General features: G+C 37.5%; 1 long non-coding RNA gene across 1 annotated transcript; it reads left to right on the top strand.

The window, feature by feature from the left end:
- The first annotated feature begins 3,539 nt into the window (after positions 1-3,539).
- Positions 3,540-9,901, top strand: LOC140153334 (uncharacterized). Its single transcript, XR_011859093.1, has 4 exons — positions 3,540-3,651; positions 7,483-7,589; positions 9,228-9,280; positions 9,831-9,901. It is a non-coding gene; the product is annotated as an uncharacterized lncRNA (long non-coding RNA).
- The last annotated feature ends 4,833 nt before the right edge of the window (positions 9,902-14,734 follow it).

Here is a 14,734-nt window from a genome sequence, read left to right as displayed (position 1 = left end):
GACAATATACGAGCTAGTGTAATGTGTGCTTTTTCATTTAATGACATAAAATTTGACAAATATTGTATGGAACACTTGAGGTTTTGACTTTTAAAACCTACATTTAGGTCAAAAAATGTGCTTGGATCAGGGAGGTAAATAACATGTTAACTGGGTGGGCAAATGCCCACCCAGTAAATTATTTTCCCCACCCAGTAAATTTAACTTGCTCATTGCCCAATTCCCCACCCAGTAAATTATTTTGCCCACAAAAAATTGGGCACCATATAATATTACCAACGTGCATATCTTGAAATCAACTTGCACTTTGAAAGTGATGTTCAATAATGAAAGTGATGCATCTTTTCTTAAAGGGGCATTTCGTGATCCACAGCCTCATGCCCCCACTTTTCTCAAAAAAAGTTGAGATTTTTATATCACTGGAAACCTCTGGCTACATAATGTTTATGTACAAAATATTTCTTGCAGATTAATTCGTTTTGTAAAGATATCGTGAAATTGTAATTTCGTTCTGGTGCACCAGAACGAAATTATACAACGCATTGTCTATGGAGCTGTGTAATACACATAATCATGTGTAACTCGCAAACGCAAAATCGGAATCAACTGAAATTTTGGGAATAGGCTTTTTTCGTGGATATGTACTGAAAAATGTCATAAAAAGAGGATGCTAGGATCACGAAACACTCCTTTAACATTTGCCAATTTATTCATTTAGAGACCACAAAGTTAGTCTTGAATAAGGTGTATTTTTAATAATAATAGATTTGGAACATTATAGGCCTAATTGATTTTTTTAAATGTATTTGACTATATTTGAAACTTAAATCCAGATATTGCTCAGTCAAGTCTTTAAGCATGCACAAAATTAATAGGTAATGGTATTATGAAAATGATTTCCTGCAATATAAACATGTTATTTTACATTATCATTAGGGGCCTACACCTTTCGCCTGTGATTCTACATTAATTTTTGTCTTTATTATTTTGTGCAACATTGGAGCCTGTGTTATAAGAATAAAATAAGAATTGGCAAAATAAATAATTTAATTATTGTTGGGAAATAGGTCAATATAATTCAGGGTTGTCCAATATTGCCAAATTCTACAGTAGATTCATTTACCGCCTTGGGTGGAAAATACCGGGGAATACCATCATATCCGTGTATACCGCAAAGATGCAACTTTGGGCCACTCAAAAACCCTAAAACTTTGTAAAAATTTGGATAAAAAGTTACAAAAATAGGTTGAAGATAATTAAAAGTGCGGAAGAAGGAATTCATGGCATGAGAAAGAAAAGTGGCACTTATCTCTGATACCGACAATTACTGGAAATACTTGTAAACATTGAAATTACTAGTAAATATCTGGTCAAATACCGTACTGATTTGGCAATAATTTTTTTTATAAATTTTAGAAATATAGCTTTGTTCATGTTTTTAACACATTTTCATCATTTCTTATATTTTCAATACATTTTAGAAAATGTCACTCGTCCAAACAGAAATTGATATTTCTTTAATTTGTGAGTGATGTGTGTCTGTGACAAGAAGTAAAAGTCAAAACATTATTTCACTAAATACCAAATAAAAACATTACCCTTCCCATCTAACTTTACTGCTTTTTCCCTGCCTAGGACATGGGGGGTGTGATTCTTCAAGATTTAAATTATCCAGATTTCCTGGATTTTTTGTGGCCACAATTTACGCAATTTTATTGATTTTTATCCCGTTTTGGGGGGTATTTTAGGCTAATTTCGTATTGTTTTTTCAGGATTTTCTACTACTTCCTGGATATTTCCCAAGATTTGAATAAATGTAGATAAATGTAGATATTTATATAGCGCCTTATGCCGTAAACAGCCTCAAAGTGCTTTATATTTATCCCACCGTCACTATAAGTTGGAACCATGTTTGCAAGTGGCCCAGGGTCCATCAGACTACCCCGAACAGCTTCCCATTGCACCTGGGTGGGGTGAGGAAAGCGAGGCAAAGCGCCTTGCCCAAGGGCGCAACACGGTGGTGGGACGGGGAATGAACCCACGCACGTTGAGCAAGCTCTCAGATTATTAGTCCAAGGCCGTAACCATGCGCGTATTTTTTTTTTTTTTGGGGGGCTTTGGGGCGCCAGCCCCCCCCCCCCGGGGTCAACGCAGGGGGCGGCCAAATTGAAGGGGCGGCGGAAGAAGAAGCGGCGGCAAAAACGAAGGGGGCGGCAAAAACGAAGGGGCGGCAAAAAGAATCAGTAAATAAAAAAGGGCGGAAAAATTTGATAAAGCATAAACAATTTTGAAAAAATGGTACTATACATAAAAATGTGTTACTTTTAGGCGATAGCGCCTAAAACCTTTTTCTTTTTTTTTTTTGCTCTTCACTTTTTCAAACGACCGAGAAAAAAATTGGGTCAACCTTTTCGGGCTGTTGAGGAAGGGGCGGCAAAATTCAATTTTTTCAGCCCCCGGGGTTGGGGCGGCCACGGTACGCCACTGGTAACGGTACCACTGAGCCACCGTGCCCACCGTGAATCACACCCCTGAGTAATGGTGAGTGATAATTGGTGTAAGATTTTAAATGTCCAAAGTGAAATATAATACGATATACAATTTTTCTTGAAAGTTGCAACATGAATAGTCTATGAATATGCTATAAGATGCATTAGGAGGAGAGTAAAGTTCACTTTTTACATCAAAGTCAACCGAAAATCCAAAGGCCTGGTTGAAATAAATTATTGCTGCCCACCCAGTAAATAATCATTGAGGGCAAAAATAAATTAAATTGCCCACCCAGTAAATTATCTCCCTGGCTTGGATTGGTAGTTTTCAACAGATTTTCCACATTCGCCTTGCTATAACATTGAATTGCGTTATCCTAGTGACTGAAAGTGTTTTTAGGGGGAAGTGTTAGCTTTTGTTTGATATAAAAAAATTCTGATTGGATGGATGAAGGGAAGTTAGGGAATACTTGACAGCTCTTACATTGCTATGCACTCAATCGTGTATAGTGTAATCAAAGACTGTGGTGGAGAAATTCACTGCTTGTTGTTCTGAATGTTCTCTGCTTGGAAGCTCTTGGAGGAAAATGTGTGCTCAGGTGTATCAAGGTTGAAACTGTGCGCATGATGATGGTTTATAAGAGAATCGCTTTTGTATAGAAACCTTTCCATATGAGCTCATATGACACTCTTTCCAGAGTGAATTACATTCTTTATGGATTGAATTACACCCGGGGAATTACAGCCTTTAGTTTCATATTATCATCAATTCAAGCCTGCTCTCAAGTTTGTCTGAACTTGTCCCAAAAAACCCGGGCCAAAAAATCAAATTTAAATAAAAGTTTTGATCAAAATATTAAAAATGTTTTAAATAAAAGTTTAATCTTTATTTAAGACGTTGGTCTGATCAAAATATTAAAAATGTTGTTACATGGGGTAGAAAAACAAACTTACTCTCTTGTATTTACCTGTGTATTTATTTATTACGATTATTTAGTGGTGTGCGCCCATGAGATTAGTGTTATTCACCGCCCGTGGTGCAAAAATATTTTCTGACCGGTTTGATGAAATTTGAATCAATCGATTGAGAAGTGCAGCCTTTCATGTACTCGGGCATCGCTTATGGCAGCCATCAGCCGTGTTTGTGATATCTGAAAATTTCGTGAGTTCAAGAATTTAAGATTCTGACGTGGCTTTGTCCCGGACGCCGGAGCTTTGTCAGTATCAAACTGTTTACAATTACATCATAGTTCAAAAAGTAGACTAGTGGTAGACGAATTCGGCATACATTCATGCATTAACAATCTTCTTCCTTATAAGTGCCTCCCTCATATGTATGAGTATTGTCGCACTGCGTACAGACAAGCTGTACTTATTTTTTACTCTGGAACCTAGAGTAGATGAGTGTATTTTGAAGTACAGTCAACATGACCGGGCTGATCCCCTGCTCTTTTCGAATAGCCTGTGACGTTCTTTAACGTGCACACTACATTAATGTGAGAAAATATGCATGTACATCGGGACCGACAGCTTAAAGTGCCCTCCGAAGCACTAAGCAAGTAGAGTGAAGTGTCTTGCTCAAGGACACAAAGAGCCGGACCTGGGATTCGAACCCTTGACCCTTGGGTTCACAGTCATATGCCTTAACCGCTAGGCCACGCTCTTCTCCTGCAATGTTAGCATATGTATATTATTTATTTATTTATTCAGGAAATTCCATCAATACAAATGTACTGGTCTCCCTGGAAGACCTGGTAGATATTGCATGCCATTATTGCCATCATACATGTAGAGTAGACATGATGATGCAGATATGATAATATTAATAATAATGTTGTCCAGATTTCCTTTTACAAATTTAGTGTACTGCTAGCCGTCCAGCTGCGTATTATTGTCACAAGGTCCCATGCCATTGCACACACTTGTCTTGACGTCGCGTCAGCGCTGGATACGCTGATGGGTAACGCTGAGCCTGAAAAGGAACCTTGGACAAAGATATAGGAATCCCAGGCAAACCTGAGTTAACACATTTGCTAGTCAGTCAAATTCGCCGACAATGTCAATGCATATTTACATAGAAATTTAAAACAACTGGCCGAAGAAAGAAACCTACATAAATATGCTTTCTATACTTCACTTGACCCAAATATATGATTTTTATGGTGATAAGACAGGCGCACATGGAATTTTAGAGGGATTTTGATAGCAGTTCCATTAAAAAAAGCTACTATCATAATGAGACTAAGATCTAGAAACACCCAGGCATGAGAATTTTCAGGTTTAAGCCTGAATTCAGGCTTTTTTGTTGTCCAAATTTCCGCACTTTCTTTTAATTTCAGCCTGTTTTTGGCCTTTTTAGCCCAATTTCACGCACTTTTTCAGGCTTTTTCAAACACTTCAGGTTTTTTCATGGATAATCATTCTCATGCCTGAACACCCCCGAAATGCCGTTTTGGGGAATTTTGCTAGCTGAATCTTTTTGATGAAAGTCAATCTTTGACAAGATGTAACTTTGCTACGGAAAGTGCTATGAAAAAAAGGTTTTCAGTTTTGGCTTTGTTTACTCAAGAGCTTTAATTTGAATATAAAATGATGCAGTTTGATGGCAAATTTGAATTCACCTAGCATACCTACAAGATAGGGGGGAGGGGCAGTTGTCATGACATGGTTGTAGTAAGTTACATATAATAATACATAACATGTATAGACCTTTTTCTGATGACGTCACCTAATCGATATTGTTGAGGTCTCAGATGTAAACAAACAACACGTGCCGTGCGTTTCCCACATGCCCACAGTGTGAAAACACCAAATACTGCATATTTTCCCTCTGTTTTGTCATCTTTCACATTACATGTAGCTTCCATAAAATAATTTTTTTAAAGGAACTGTAGGCCTATACTGGTTTACCTTTGTTTCAGATTGTTTTGATACCACAAAATACAAAAGATACGTAAATACCGCCATGCTATTTGAAAATTAATCTTTTTTTGTTTCACATTTTGGTTACTTTATACACCGTGATGAACTAAATGCTTTTCTGTGAGCTGGCAATTCCACGCAGGACGCCTAGCGTGCGCATAAAGTTGATCGCCAGCGCGATCGACGCCTTGTATTTGCGTTTGGGTGCTGATGACTCGAATGCTAGACCCCAATATCAATTGATTGGTGACGTCTGAGCAATACACAAGAAATGAAATCATGTGCAAAAGTGACTACTTTACTAGTCTGTCTTTAAGGGTTTACCGTCGTAACTAAACCGTTCGATCAAATTTTTTAAATTGACATATTTTGTACATTAATATGTGTAGATAATAAATCAGTAAAAAAACAGGGGTGCGGACCTCACTTTTGAGCTACAGCCGTTTTAAAAGAGGTGTACATTTCCAAAAATCTCTGTACACTTCAATGGCGAAATCAGCAATTTTCCCAAAATATACCACCTTTTGCGTTGTAGAAAAAAATTGTATCGATCAAATTTTTTAGATTTTATATATGTTATGAAAAAGAAAAAGCTCTGTAAATCGCGCAAAAAAAAAATTGGGGGTACCGGACCTTGTTTTCGCAAGTAAATTGACCAAAATAGGTCAAAATGCATTTTTTCTCGACACCATGCATAGTTAATTGCGTACATGGATATTTTGGTGCGTACCAACGCTGGTATACACGCGATCTGATGCCGGATAAGCGTTCATTTACGCATATGGCCACAAAAAGGAATTATCTGTTTACGCAGGAAAGTTTTCACTGTAAAAAAAGTTACCTAAGAAGTTACCATAATAGGACCAATTATTCTAATGATGTCGATTATTAATATTCGTACTAATTTGGTGTATTTTGGTCATAAACGGGTGTAAGAAAGACTCCATTCTGCAATCTGCAAAGATATTGGACCAAAGAGTAATCAAGTTACACAAAGTGAGGAATTTTCAGCTTTCACCATGTTCACCAAAAAGAGGATTTATGCTTTAAAGATTTAAATGTTGGATTATAAACTTGCCATGTGGCGCGTTTCATTATGAAACGTTCTACAAACGTAGAACCTTTAATAATAGGCCTATAATATACCGGTAGTGGTTACCCAACATTTAGGCCAAAATATTATTAAAACGAATTAACCAATTTATCCAACACTCGTTTAGGCCTAATGTTTAAAAAAAAACTTGATTCTGTGTTTGTTGGGTAGGCCTATAACTTCATACCATCTATTGGACCCTACTGTCGTCATGGTCGTAAGCCTACTTTGGGGGAGGGGTCCAGGTCCGTTATCAGTGGAAGCACGCTGGCAAAATTTGGGTTGTAGGCCTACATGTTATATTTAAGCGGGCACTTTTCTTGCGCTCAGCAAACATTGTTTTCTTTATTTTGTGGCACTGGTTATCGCCGGTGCGCAAAAATAGCATTGGCACGCACAAAACGCATCGTTCTCTGCGATGTCTGCAACATAACGCCGAGCACGACGCTGGAGTACACGCACGCGTTGAAAAGAGGCGCAATAGTCGAGTCGAATCGGGTGACGATGGAAAACCCTTAATTAGTGGTGATACCTTCAGGCTTTAAATGTTAGCAAAGAAACGAAAATTGGCCCAAAGGAAAGTTTAAATCATGAAATTGATTTCCCATTCCCATGTCCTAAGGCGGAAATGTCAAAACTGTTTATCACAACATCTACTAGCACTCTAGCAGACTGGTTTTTAAACCCTCTATCATCAAACTAATCAATACTGTCAACTACATTTTTATCTAAGAAATTAAAACTAAAAGAAGAAATACCGGTACTACATATTGCTTAATTTTCATAATGCTTACCGATCAAGGCGCCTTTTAAACATTTCTGAAATTGGATGGGGTTGGGGTGATACCCCTTTCAAAACCCTCACCGATAGCCTATTCGAGACAAGCCCCAAATGTTCAATGCTGGATCAGCCACATGTCCAAGGGTTGCATTGATTTTTGATCTATTACTCATTTACATGATCCACTGTTATTTCAGGAGTAATGTCTTCAGCACGAGGACGATTTATACGTTGGGATTGGCATCAACAAAAGTATGTGTGGGTGAGCAAGGAAGACCTGAGAGCTAAAGCAGCCAATAATAAGGCAAGTGAAAATGAGTTGCACTCATGAAGTCGCTTAAATCTATGAGCAGGGGTAGCGCTAGTACAAAACACTCCAGAGTCCGCAGGGACCCCCGAACTTGCAAAAAATAAATAAGTAGGGGGGTTCAAGTACTTAGAAGTTGTTGAATCAGGGTTGCACAAATGCAGCATATCGTGAGCCTGCTACACTTTTTGCCCAAGTCATTTTTTGTATTTTTGTGAACAAAGTACAAAATATGGTTCAAGCATGCATTTAAACATATTTATTCACCAATCTTTGCACAAGAACAAATGATAATGATACAAATGAAAGAGAATAATCCGAAATAATTAGGGTGATTACGTAACTGATGCATACTTGAACCACATTTTGTTCTTTGTTCTCAAAATTAAAAAAATGACTTAGGCAATTAGCATAGCAGGCTGATGATATATTATGTCTGTGGTAGCGCTAGATTGAAAAACTAGGGGTCTGCAGGAACTCCTGAACTTGCAGAAAATTTAAAAATAGGGGGTCCCAACTGTATTTTGGTGAGTAGTTGGGACCCCAAAATGTAGCCTAGCGCTACAGTACCCTTGTCTATGAGTAGATTGATTAGTTGTTCGGTTTATTAAACACTTTCAACACCCCAAGGGATTTAGGAAGCTACCCATATAATTGGTGCATGTTACAATCTAACAATGTCAATGAGGATAGGTTTGCACCATTTGGCTGCAACCAGCCTAGCTGATGCGATCTGATTCTGATGATTTACCAGTGGCAATGAAGTTACAGAGCTATGAATCTTCTTTGAAAAGGTGCTATATTATTATTGTTTGTTGCATTTATGTAGGAATATCTATGGAAGAGATACATGTACTTGCTTATTATTTAAATCTTCTTACAGCATAATACCGTAAATGTTCACCTAATGGTGCTCTGGGCTGTCTTGACATACAATGTAACTGGAATTTTAGACACAAACTAAAAGTGCCCTCCCATAAAAATCCCACCAGCAAATAAGGGAACGTACCCTAAAATTTTGTTGGGATTTTTAGAGGAGGGAGCTCTCTATTGTATGAAATTTACCTCAAGCCATTAGGCTTAACGTTCACGGTATGCCTCTAAACAGTGATGTTTTGACGAAAAGGCAAACACCCTCCATAAAACATTATTTGCAGTTTGAGCAACAATATTACTGATCAATGCTGTACAAACATGTATTATTAAAGACCAATCTATTTTTAATGTTCTTGTGGACATGTCTGGCACTGCCTTTCATCTTTTCACCAGAAACACTTGTTTAAAGGCACATTATATGCTTACAGACGGAATTTTACGGTATTAATTCATTCTCAACTTTACACACCTGTGTGTGTAAATTTGTAGGAATATCCAATATGTACCAAAAACCCCTTTGCTATCCCATTCCTAAAGTAGGCCATGGAGCAGCACCTATTTTTTCTTACATGTAGTCATACGTAAACTATGAGTAGGCCTATTGCTTGTAATTGAAGCAGACAAAACAAGAGTTCACAAATGACCCAAACTATGTATCTTGTATGTGAAACCATTTAACTGGTCAAATGTGGTACATATGTGTATGAGCCATTTTTATGTATGTACATGTATGATAGAGGTTTTATTCTTATCCAACAGGAGCAGGTTCTGAAACCATCACCATATTTACAAAACTGTGGACCAAAAAGAAAGTAAGTGTCCTAGCAACAGCATGCTGTATATGTCCCATTATAATGTATACCGGTATGTTGTATCAAAATGATTGGTACCCATCAGTTTTAATGTTTATTGAAAAGCCTGCTTCTCCCAAATGTAACATCGGATCCTCTTGAAATGTCCACAATTTATAGTTTATGACCATCTTTTGTGAATCTTATGTTGTACATCTCATTCTGATACAGCCTGTAGTCACATGCTCAATAATAATCCACTGGTAAACTTGTAAAAAGTAAGACATTTCGGAAATGTAAGTTTTGGAAGCTGCACTATGATGATGTCACCAAAGTAGATGTCCTTTTTCATGTACATGTATAAACAAAAGGTTCAGATAATAAGATCTACATAATCCAAAAACACAATTAGTATTTTAGCGAGTTACATGTAGTACATTATGCAGATGAGCAATATGGTTAGTGATCACATAAATAAACTCTTTCATTAAAAGCTATTGAAAGGATGATTTATTATTTATTATTATAAAATGTATGTAATATTATGTTTATAATGTTTATTCACTTGCAGAAACAACCAACCCTCTGCACTTAGAGTACCTCCAAACAGAGGCTGTAAAGCGACCACTGAAAGTTTACAAAAAAAGAAAGACAAGGTTTGAAAGCAAAATGTGTCTAAATCATTTTCTTAATAGTTTGCAGCTCTAAAAGTACTTTTACTACATGATCATTATCAGAAGTTATAAAACACTTAAGCTCATGTGTCATCGTCAATTTTGCAATCAAACTTCCATGAAAATGATGAATGGAGTGCATGTAGTTCATGGAAAGTTTTATTAAAGACAACTTTGTGACTTTTGATTAAACCTTTCACACTATAGGTTTAAAATGTGAAAATTGTTTGATTAGATATGAAATAGAATATCAATATGTTTATTTATCATCAAAGTTTGGTCAAATGTATGCAGTGGCCCTATACCAAATAATGATCAAAACATTTGATATACAATTTAATGGTGTGACTGCATTTGGTTAATATTATACAAATACAACATGTTTTGAGGGGAAGTAGTCAAAACTACTGGTCCCAAGGTGTTGGATGATTTGACTACTTCCCGACGCGTCACTTCCCCAAAATAAAACATGTTGTATTTGTTTTACTATACCTCATAAATATTTTCACTATCACGGTAAAATCGTAAACAAAAGTCGAACACACACCACCAGTCAACGTGCCGGCCGGTATGGTAAATAAGCTTAATATTTTGCTTACCTGATTTTATTGCAGGATTTCTGTTCAATCAATATTTACATTTTGACCTATATTATTCAGATTTTCTTTTTAACTTTCCAAAAATAACATTTTGTTTCATAAAACGTCAAATTCGCGTGTTATTATCCATCGGTAATCTAACTGCAGCAGACGCCATTTTCACGATAAACGCATCTGAATCGCCGTTGTGTAGCATACTGCTACGTCTGAAGGAACAATGACGCGCGGGGTCGAGACACCGTGTGGTAGTAGGGGTGCGGAAGTTTTTATTACTTCCCCGCATTCGCGTAATTGCACAGGCGCGGGGAAGTAGTCAAAATACCGTACTCGCGGTACTAGCGTTATTAACCAATAAGATGTCTGGATTACCTAATAAATATTTATGAGGTATAGTAACATCAAATATATGTCCTTTTTTCATGTAATTCATGGCAAGTTTAAAGTTATGTGTGTTGTTGCATTCATTGTTATTATTACAGCTTTTGCTAGAAGCAAAGAAGAAGAAAATAGCACCCAAGTCAAAGTGTGCAGTCAAACCAAGCCTTAGACAACAAGCCAAGCAGCCAGTCAGGAGAAGACAAAGCCAGCAGCAAGCCAAACACCCAGGGAGGAAAGCTTCAAAAAGACAGCGTAAAACACCTGTTGTAAGAACTAATATGGCTGACAAGGAATCGGGAAGCAAGCGTGGTAGTGATGATGCTGATGCTGCCAACCCTCCATTAGAAGTGAGTTTCTCGGCCAGGGATGTTACAAGAATATGGAATGTTTGAAATGAAAAAATCATGCATGTATATCACTTGCATTCGCTAGAAGGATTGATCTCTTATTTTTGAATTCCACTTTTTGAAAACTGAAAGGTAAGGATGTTTATCAACTTAAAATGTGCCTACTACAACTACAACAAGAAAGCTGATACCTGTACTAAAACCAATACTAAGCTGAAATTGTTTGATTATAGTGTTTTACCGGTCCAAGTTTTTAATACATACAGCTAACAGAACACTTCTATAATTTTATCTCATACACGGTGATGAGAGGCAGAGCGCTGAATCTATAACTGCAAATGTGTGTTTATGTCAAGGGAAACATTAACAAATCAATAAAATATTTGATTTGTAACCTTCATCTCCAACATCTCAATTCCATAGCAATATATAGTGACTTTGCTCGCACATTCAATCTAAGTACATGTACCTATTAGTCTCTTGAATAGTTAGGACTGGAATGTAAAATAAAATCATTAATTGCGAAAAAAAAGAAAAATTGCAATGGTAAAAAGTGCTTGGAGTGTTTTGATTCAGTTTGAAGATTGAAGTTAATAAAAGTAAATGCATATATTCACCATGGCAATTTATAAACAATATCATCTGTAACACAGACGTTGAGTGTGTTGAGTCAAACCAGCATTTTCTAAGTTCTGGTCTCAACATCATGATTGCAAGGAGCTAGCTCAGAGATCACCATTACATTGGGTTGTGACTGACAATATAATCAAGTGGACAAGAATTGAGTTATCGCGTTAAAATAAATTGATTTGGCGACACTTTTGAAGCCTAGGACTCATCTTTGTGCTCAGTGAGACATACATAGCATCAAAGAGGTCATAATAGCTCTCTGTTTGTAGCCCTTATCACTAGGAGAAGTGAAACGGCGTCGTTTTCCCAATTTTGGCGTCGAAAGGCGCCACTTGGCGTCAAAAGGCGCCACTTGGCGTCACTGGATCCATTTTGGCGTCACTGGCGCCAAATGTTGGCGTCACTGGATCCATTTTGGCGCCAGTGGCGCCGTTTTGTCATGAAGGTAATTTTTTGGCGTCACCGGCGCCAATATGGCGTCATTGGCGCCATTTTGGCGTCAGGGTATTTTTTCACAAGACATATGGCATCAGTGGTGCCATAATGGTGGTTCTGGTGCCAAATCGGCATAACATTGCAATAATAAAATATTTATAATTTGATATACCGTATTTGTTCCAATATTAAGCGCCCATACCCCAATAAGTGCCCACATGTTAATTTCAATTTGCTTAAGGGTACCACTATAATGTTGAAGTGACTGATGCTGATAGACGTTGATACAGTGAAATAGCTTGAGGATTTGAAGTCCAGTGTAAACTTGTAATACATTTACTGCATCAAAAAAGCTACAAGAATATCTCGAGATCCTATTATAACATAGGTAAATCTGTCTCTAAAAAATGGCCCTTATGAAAAAATTAGGTAAACCAGGTAAAAATAAGCGCCCACCTAAATGACTTTGTAAAGCGCCCTGGGCACTTATTGGAATGAATACGGTACTATAAGAAGCTAGGTGAGCATGTTATTACAATTCCCCCAGATGAAAAGGTAACAAAAATTCAGGTCAGGTGTTCAGGTTTACTCCCTTTAAGCTCCTTTACTACACTGTGCCAAAATAGCTCCCCAATTTCTACTGGATAGAGTTTCCAGACATGACAGAAGTTACACTGGAAAAAATCTAATACTTGGTCAATGTTTCTGAAAATCTTCAGAAAATCACTTTTGTGCAATATCAAGAAAATAGATACAGCTTATAAACAAATGTGAACAATATATGATAGTACCAGTTTGCATTAATTGGGTCATGAAGAATAACACTGCTTTAATGATCTATGATTGCACAGGTGAATTACATTGGCTGCACTTTTCCGAGGTTCAGATATTGACGAGTCTTGTTGCAATTCGGCTTAAAAATATGTTTGCTTCTGTAGGTTGGTCGTCGGATAAAAATTGCTTTTAATGTCATAGGCAGTATGTTAGGGGATGGTAATTTCCTTCGGAAGCGGCAGGCTGTAGTACCTAGGGAAAACTCCTTTATTTGCCTTACTCTGTTCTGTTAAGGTTTACAGTCCTGAGATTGGGGATGTATGTATGTAACAAAGACACAGGGCTTTCACATGGACCAATCAGGTCCCTTCTAACCTTAAAATTAATATCGCAAGGCCACTGACTAAAAAACAAAATAGGGCGAATACTCCCTGTTCTCCCCGCCACAATTTTTTGTTGCTTATCAGTCAGTCTTGAAGGATTATAATTGCACTAAATGGTTATTTTAAAAACTAAATTTATTGGCATGAAGCAAATGTATGGTACCGACGACCGTACCGTATGTATAAGATGATTATGTTAAAAGGGTTGGGTATGACAAGCTATGACAATTCTCGCGTTTCACAACACGATCGCCTCCAGCGGTCGCTGGGTCAAGGCCAAGATACTGAAGTGCATCATGGGAAAATGAGTCGACATCCAAAGCCCGCGTAATATCTGAATACAATACAGGAACATGCATCATTGTGAGTTTGAATGTCATTATAATGATGTTACATGCAAATGTACACTAAAACAACAATATACAACTATAGTAGATCCATTTTCTATCTATTGATCACAAGGAATCCTTTGTGGAGCTGTTTTCAACACATTTATTATCACACTCGCGTGAAAATTCAATAGCAGCTAAAGCGGCAATGGCGAATCTGGAGTCGAAAATTTGACTGCCAAAAACAACCGCTAGCAGCGCATCGTATTGTGAAATGCAAGAATTTTCAGTATAGGCCTAAAGGGTGCCTGGTCACTTTCGCATGTAAAGGTGGTACTGATATGAGGGTGCAGCAGTCTAGGGTCCCTTTTTCACTAGGCTTTAATACATGCAGTTCCTTATAAGACCCACATTTGGTTGCTCTAGTCTTTGTGCCTCAAACTCTGAAAATTGTAACTTTTTAGCTCAAATTTGGAAAGTTTTTGAATTGTTAGCTCCACAGCCTATAGCTTGGCCTGATTTTAGTTCACTATACCCCCCCCCCCCCACCTATTAAAATGTTGCCCCTATTTTGCCCGGAAATCAGTTCTTAGTACCCGTGCACTCCCCTTCCAAAATCTTAGTTGAGTGCCCCCTCCGCCTACCTGAAACCTCCTGGGATAAATAGGGTAGAGCAAAAATAAAAAGGGCCCATTGCGATACCCTGGTAGAATTGGGTCAATATGGAACCAGGGTTGACAGCATTCGATGCGATCTGACTTGTTTTTTTGCTTTTTGTGGCAACAAAATGGGTGTGAAAAAATTATTTATGTGTGAAAATATCAAAAATGTTGCTTGAAGTAATGTTTTCTTTTCTAGCATTGTAAAGTGCACTTGTACAAATTTTAATGGTCAATGTTGGCAGAAAAGCAGCTATAAGCAGCTTG

This window comes from Amphiura filiformis, chromosome 5, assembly GCF_039555335.1.
Source record: "Amphiura filiformis chromosome 5, Afil_fr2py, whole genome shotgun sequence".
In the NCBI taxonomy this organism is placed as follows: Eukaryota; Metazoa; Echinodermata; class Ophiuroidea; order Amphilepidida; family Amphiuridae; genus Amphiura; species Amphiura filiformis.
The sequence above is the reverse complement of the archived record's forward strand: the minus strand, read 5'-3'. Positions and strand labels throughout refer to the sequence as shown.